Source organism: Nicotiana tabacum, chromosome 18 (genome assembly GCF_000715075.1).
Source record: "Nicotiana tabacum cultivar K326 chromosome 18, ASM71507v2, whole genome shotgun sequence".
Taxonomy (NCBI): domain Eukaryota; kingdom Viridiplantae; phylum Streptophyta; class Magnoliopsida; order Solanales; family Solanaceae; genus Nicotiana; species Nicotiana tabacum.
This window is the reverse complement of record NC_134097.1, coordinates 149,080,687-149,088,021: the sequence shown is the minus strand read 5'-3', so window position 1 is coordinate 149,088,021 and position 7,335 is coordinate 149,080,687. Positions and strand designations below refer to the sequence as shown.

Below are 7,335 nucleotides of genomic sequence, written 5' to 3'. Positions count from 1 at the left end.
GATATTTAGCGACGGCATAACTGTTGGTCATTAAATATGCGTTTTAGCTACAAGATTTTCCCTTCGCTAATTTATTATCCGGTCATTAAAAGTCTTTAACGACAACAATGTATTAAGTCAATTCAAGTGCTTTTAGCGATCGATATTCCCTTTGTTAATTGTATAATTACTTTTAACAACAAAAATTCTCTTCGTTAATAGTCATTTATCTATTTGAGAAACATGTCGTTGAAGAGTTTTAATGACCACATTTTTCTTTGCTAATATGAAAATGTAATAAATATAATAAAAATTTAAATTACGTGAATAGTAATAATTATTTATATGCTTTCATACACGCTCAACAACACTGGAAAATAAACCAAATACTTGATATCTTGTTAATACAAAGAACCAAAGTAACATATTTGAAAGAAGTACAAATAAAATCACATAAAGGATGTACTAGTAGTTTACAATAGGTCAAAGGGGAACAAATTAAGATAGATCATCTTCCTCGAGCTCCTTAGCCTTCAATGTTTCCTTCACTCTTCGAAGAAGTGTTGTCCTCCAAGCATCCTATGGAGTGAAGATATTTAAGTAGATTGTAGAAAATCGGTGTAAAATTACAACATAGTAATATGTGCTCAAGCCAATTAAGCATCCAAGTATAAATCCACGAAGCAGTGATAACAAAAAGAATTAAAGAAGATACAACAATATGCTAACTGGCAAACTATACAATTTCTCTTTCCCAGCTAGCCTGCTTCCCTATGATCTAGCTTTTCTTTTTGTTAAGGGGACAATTTATTTTCAATCCAGCAAAGGAATCCACAGCTGTGTAGCTCACATTAAAGCTAAAAGCTATACCTAAAGTCAGAGAAAACTTCCAAACAAGAGTTGAAAATCAGATCATCAAAAAAGTTTTCCAAGAAAAAGTACTCTACTCCAATTGCCTGTGATTTTGTAATTATAATATCTTCATGTGATCAACTTTCAAAAGGCTCAATAAATGTCTTGCCAAATTATACTTGAATGCCTATAAAAATGCCAGCCCCTCCTCATTTCAGTCATATAGTTCTAAACCAAGAAACCATCTGCCATATATATTCTTCTCAAGAAAACATGAAGATTTTCACATTTGTTTTCATTGCCATTCTCCTCATACAGGTAGTTTTCAGATTGGTATAATTAACATATGCACTTTTGTTTAGTTGTGATGCTACGAATAAAGTTTTAAGCAATTCTACTTCATATTATCTTAACAACTTTACTGGTTGCACATGAATCTTCGACGTCTTCTTTCACATTTCACAACTTAAAAAACCAAAGAGGAAAAAAATGAGAGTTCGAATAAATGAATTCCAGAAAATCATTTAAGAGGTCATTGCCAATAGCATTTGCATCAATAAGACACCAAAGTAGAATCCAAGAGACAAATTATGTCGAGAAATGGCATAATTAAAATGCAATAGGATTTATAAAACCCAATTGGCAGACCTTAGTTGTAAGAATATTTAACAAAATGATTCATTGTTTCGATAAACCTGAGATAAGGCAATCAACAACACAAACAACTACCACAATTTGGTACTTATCTAGTTATTATCACTTGTAATTGGAAAGATAACTTGTAGAGTTTAATACCCAGTTCCGGTTTCTTTAAAAAAAGATGCAATATCAATAAAATAGTAGATATATTACTTATAAGCTAGCAGATTGCTTCCAGGAATCGACCAAAACTTAAACGTTATTGTGGAACAATCTGTTGCACAATCTACTAAACCTAATGAACTATTGGAACACTGTGAAGATGAGTGATGATCAACAGAAAATTCCTGTCAAATTCAAACTTCCTAGAGACATCCCTGCTGCTATAGCCTTGGCGACGATCTACAAGGATGTGGGATCAACTTTACAAAATCACACAAACTTCCTAGAGACATCCCTCTCTCTTACACAATATTCTTGCCTTAAATAGAGATCTTTGGAGTTGCAATAAATAGTAGTATTACACCACAGATTAGGTGAAAAAAATTAATAAAGCTTATACAACAACAACAACAAACCCAGTACAATCCCACAAGTGGGGTCTGGGGAGGGTAATGTGTACGTAGACCTTACCCCAACCTTGTGAAGGTAGAAATGTTGTTTTCGATAGACCATCAGCTCAAGATTTCTAAACATTTGAATTCTAACAAATAAATCTACTTATTTTCTAAAGCATGTCTGTGTTCCTAGAAAAGGAACTACAAACAGAAGCAATAGAAGAGCTAAACATCATTGTTTCAGAAGTAAGTCATTGTAACTAAAAGATACATCCACTCTAATCAAAATTATACAAAGTAGAGTAATAGTTTGTTTATGCAAGTTCTGCAAACAACACGGATAAAAGAGGATGATTGCAATAGGTTGACGGCCAGCATAAAGTTATTCAATTTATGATGAATCTTCACGATACAAAATGCCCCAACTTGCTTGAGATCGAGGCATAGTTGTTTGTGTATGAAAGTTCAGCTGGCTCTCACTTAAATGATTAGAATGAATGACTATTCAGGTGAAAGGAGGACATAAATAATGGCAGACAGAAGGACTTGCATATGAAACTGCTCATTGATATAGCAGATTCTGTGGTCTTTCTACAAGTACCGGGGTTTTAGGAGGCACAAGAATGAGAAAAAGAAAGTAATTCTACTCATACCAATTTTTGGCGAAGTCTGTTGCTGTGATATACAAAAGCAGCTTTCTCCTCCGTCAATCTGTAAATAACTGATTTTGCCTGAGATCTCCTTTCAAACATGCTTAAAACAAACAAATTAACTGCAACAAGCATGAAACGTTTGAAGGATCTAAGAGTAGCTGCAAATGCGTACGCAGAAAAATCCATTAGCAAACAGTTTAGGGGATAAGAACAGATCAAACTTCACTTTAGATTGCTACTAAATACTGATGTAATATAACTAGCGAGCAACTTATGTGAATTAGGATGACAAGACAACTGTGCTCGGACTAAGAGAATGAGGAGAGGAATGGAGAACTAATCACGAAGAGAATGATGATCCCTTAATTTGATCAACTAGATATCAAGATAAAGCCTTCAGCAAAACTCAACACTAGAAGAAAGAAACTTGATATATTTCATAATAAATTAAAGATTCTAATATAGGGTGAAATTCCAGGATAACAAACTTTTTACCTAGTTAAAGGGTAATCTCTGATCAGAAAACCAAATATTTCTAGCGTATGTCTATGCCAAATGATTAATAATCACTCCGAGAAAGATCGTCAAAACAAACTTGAATAACAAATACCAAACCAACAGTTTGTAGCTCAATGTCATCCAAATTTAGGTTAGAAGTTTAGCTCCAACAGTATTTTCAGGAGAACTTTTCTGGGATGCTACTGGTCCCGATAATAAAGATTGTAAGTTTGTTGGTAACATGTCATAGATACTACAATGAACTCGAGTTATTTTCAGTATATGTCACTACATCCTAACGTATTTACACCACTTCTCTAGATAACATATGTTATGATATCATTAGGTCATTCAAAAACATCTCAAAGACACAAGAAACTGTGGTAGATTATGTTATCTTTAAACACCTCCAACGACATGAATGCGTCTGCTAAGGGAATGATGATTCACAAATAGTCAAATAGTACAAATCAGTGACAATGAATATGTCTTATAAGCACTAGATACCAGCAAATAATAACATACATAAATGCACACAGTATAGAATACATAGAAAATTTGACATTCCACAAAACAATGGTACACAAATATATTATTAACTATCATTAGGACATAAGTAAACAAAGACACACACATATGTTATTGACTTTAATGGGATGTAAATGTATGGTACAATATGGAATTATAATAGAAATTTCACCTCTGAAGATTTGTCATGAGTTTCAAGGAATGTTCTTGTGAGCTCAGAACCATTTTGACAATGTTTAAGTAGGTTAAACAATGTTTAAGCAATTAGTTAAACTGAATTATTTCAATTTTTGTTAAGTTACATCATCCTCACTGCTCCTCTTGGATTCATTTTCAGCGTGAGAGACATATAAGCCAATTGTTCACTATCCTCAGTATACTGATAGTTAAACAAGTACACAAATTAACATAACTAATACGTGCACATAGGCTAAAACAGATAGATCAAGTACTAGCTCTGCTAATAAATATATACTCATTCAGATTACCAATTAAGCTTCCAAAAGTGATCAAGCTAATGCTGCGGCACTTGAAATGGTTGAAAAACCATCAGTTGTTAAACCTACTGCTGCACTTGAAGTTAAAAAACAGCAGGTTTGAAATCTAGTGCTGTGCATATTCAGGGGCAAGGTGTTGAAGGTGTGAAAGATTTGGATAGTGCAACTGATGCAGGTGTTCATGCAAAGGAAATAGCTGGGCAGTCACAACATATTACAGATGATCAAGCACAAGATAGAGTACAAGTAGGAAAGTTCCAGCACAATCTGCTGCACAATCTACTAAACCTAATGACAACCCTATAGTTATACAACAACTAAAAATTATCAACTTTAATTTTAGGAGGACCGATATTTCGACAGTTATACTTGGCACTCAATGAAACTGATAGTACGAAATTGACATTGAGAATAAATTGTTAGAGAAGATGATTTAATCATGATAAGAGATATAGCAGTTGCTCATTCAAAACAGATATTGCTCAACAGATGCCTTTTCTAGAAAAATTATTACTCAATTCACATAGAAAAGGGTAAAATTTTGAACCTTACCGTGATGAGAAGAACCTCAAAGATTAGCAGTTGTTATCAACGGAGGTGACGAGCAGCTTCAATTCGTTCGCTAATTCGCTCTGCTAATTTCGTTCAAACCGAGGTTTACTAACTGTTAGAGAAGTTTGGGGCTTATTAGGTTTATACGATTGAACTGTTTAATTCGAAGTTTGGGGCTTTTTCCTTTTTTTTTTGGAGGGAGGGGGGGGGGGGGGGGCGATGGGGGTGGGAGATTTGGCAGAATCTGGGTTGGGAAAAAAAGTGGGAAAAGTTAGCGCCACTTTTTTCACTTTTTCATTACTTAATAATTATTTGACGGCCGGTTGTGTTATATTATAACGGTCGAATATCATCCCCGTTAATATTGAGCAAAAAATTAGTTTTAACAACTGAAAAAAATTTGGTTGCTATAAATATACTTATAACGACCAGTTTTATATCCCTTCGCTAAGAAATGGTCGTTAAAAATCAAATTTCTTGTAGTGTTACTCGTGTGATCAAATAACCAAATTAACATCTTTAACAACGAATTTAGCATCAAAATCAAAGAAAAATCTCAAGAACTTTTTAAGATCAAATTTTAACAACCGAGGGTCCGATTCACGTCGTATCAAGTCTGTTTCTTACAAAATTTTACATGCTCAACCTAAATACCATATACGACCTATACCGGGTTCCAGAACCAAAATACGGGCCTGATACCATCAATTTTAAATACATTTAGATTTCCAAAAACTCCTAAATTTTCAGTTAAACAATTTTCTTCAAAAATTTATTTCTCGGGCTTGGGACCTCATAATTCAATTTCGGGCATACGCCAAGTCCCCTATTCTTCTACGTACCCTTCGGAATCGTCAAATCACGGGTTCGGGTCCGTTTACCCAAAATATTAACCGAAGTCAACTTAAATATAATTTTAAAGGCCAAATTAGCATTTCATCAATTTTTTACATAAAAGCATTCCGGATATACGCCCGGACCGCGCACGCAAATCGAAATAAGATAAAAGGAGGCCTTTAAGGCTTTAAAACACATAATTGACTCGAAAATCAAATGATGACCTTTTGGATCATCACAAGATATATTTAAAATCTAAGTACAATGTTTAATTTGGACAAATCTTCATTCTAAGGAATACAAGAAACATACTATTGCATCATCATATGAAGGAATATTTGACACCTGATACTCCGACAGGCTACTGGGCTGGGGATACCATTAGAGTTTGATAATTGACATTGGATGTCAAAGGGAGCCTTTTCTAAGATGGGACATGAAGGACTCAAAACCTACTGTTGTTGGCGATTCAACTACGATAGCTTTTATCAAATCACATTCTCACCTAATCAAAATGAGCAAATGACTCTTTATACACGTTCTCACCTATTCACAATGAGCAAATGACCCTAATCACCTAATTTTGTAAAGATTCATGTTACTAATGAGCAAAGCTCATTCTGAATTGTAATATTATTGGAACGTTCCTAAATTTTGTCCAAGGCTATACATTTGTTTTGTATTAAAAGTTATGGAATTGATGTATCTTGAAACACATTCATTAGGTTGCCACCTAATACCAAATGAACCTTAGTCATTTGTTTGGTAAGCCCGTTGCTGCCACGTGGAGTGGAATGGGAAATATTAATCTTTATCCGCATATTAGATAATTTGGCAATGTCCCATTACCCGGTAATTAGCCAATTACCCGCATAATTAAGAAGTGTCTGAAATAACTAAAAATTCTACACATTTTTAATATACTTTATACACCATACTATCACGGTCATATGGTAATTTTATGATACTAGTCCATAAATATCGGGTATTATGACTCGGACCGTATTTTATCCTAAATCGACAACCTTCAACGAAACTTATTTTCTTCAACTTGTTTACCCTCTCATCCTCACGACTTTACTTATCACTTGTTATAAATATCATAAATAATTATAACCTCAAAAAAATAGCCTTCTCCTCATCTTAAAGTACTACAATTATAATATTAAAATAATAAATCGTGGTACCATATAAAATCAATACATATATTATTATTTCGTTAAAACATCCATGTAGAAAAATACATATATTTTCTCAACTTTTGATTTTGCTAATCTCGTATAAAGAGTAGAAATTATCGTAAGCTTAGTTCTTAAAATGGTAAAAAGATAACCTTCTTTTCTTGTGATAAAATAATTTTTATCTTTACAATAAAGAAAATCTCATAAACTTTCTCATAGTATGTGTAAAATTTAAAATACATTCGAAAGTAGTAATATTAATAACTATATAAAATTATTTTTTTCAAACTTTTAACAAAAGTATTCCACTCAAAATAAATACCATATCAACGGTATCAAGGTTGTTAAACTTACAGGGTCTTACAATAACATAGTCATAAATTCTCTATAACTTCATGAAGGTTCTTAATTCCTTCGAGATCATATGGGTTACTAAGACTTATCCTAAAATTAAATTATGGGATGTAACATCCTTCCCCCCTTTAGAGCATTCGTCCTCGAATGTTAACTCTTAGAGATTTGCAAAATTTTCATTAGGGTCTCCTCGGTAAATTAAACTTAA

General features: G+C 33.3%; 1 long non-coding RNA gene across 1 annotated transcript; it reads right to left on the bottom strand.

Annotated features, from left to right (window-relative positions):
* Nucleotides 1-350: 350 nt before the first annotated feature.
* Nucleotides 351-4,918, bottom strand: LOC107810543 (uncharacterized). Its single transcript, XR_001653672.2, has 3 exons — nucleotides 4,756-4,918; nucleotides 2,681-2,838; nucleotides 351-558 (listed from the first exon to the last, which is right to left on the bottom strand). It is a non-coding gene; the product is annotated as an uncharacterized LOC107810543 (long non-coding RNA).
* Between the last annotated feature and the right edge of the window lie 2,417 nt (nucleotides 4,919-7,335).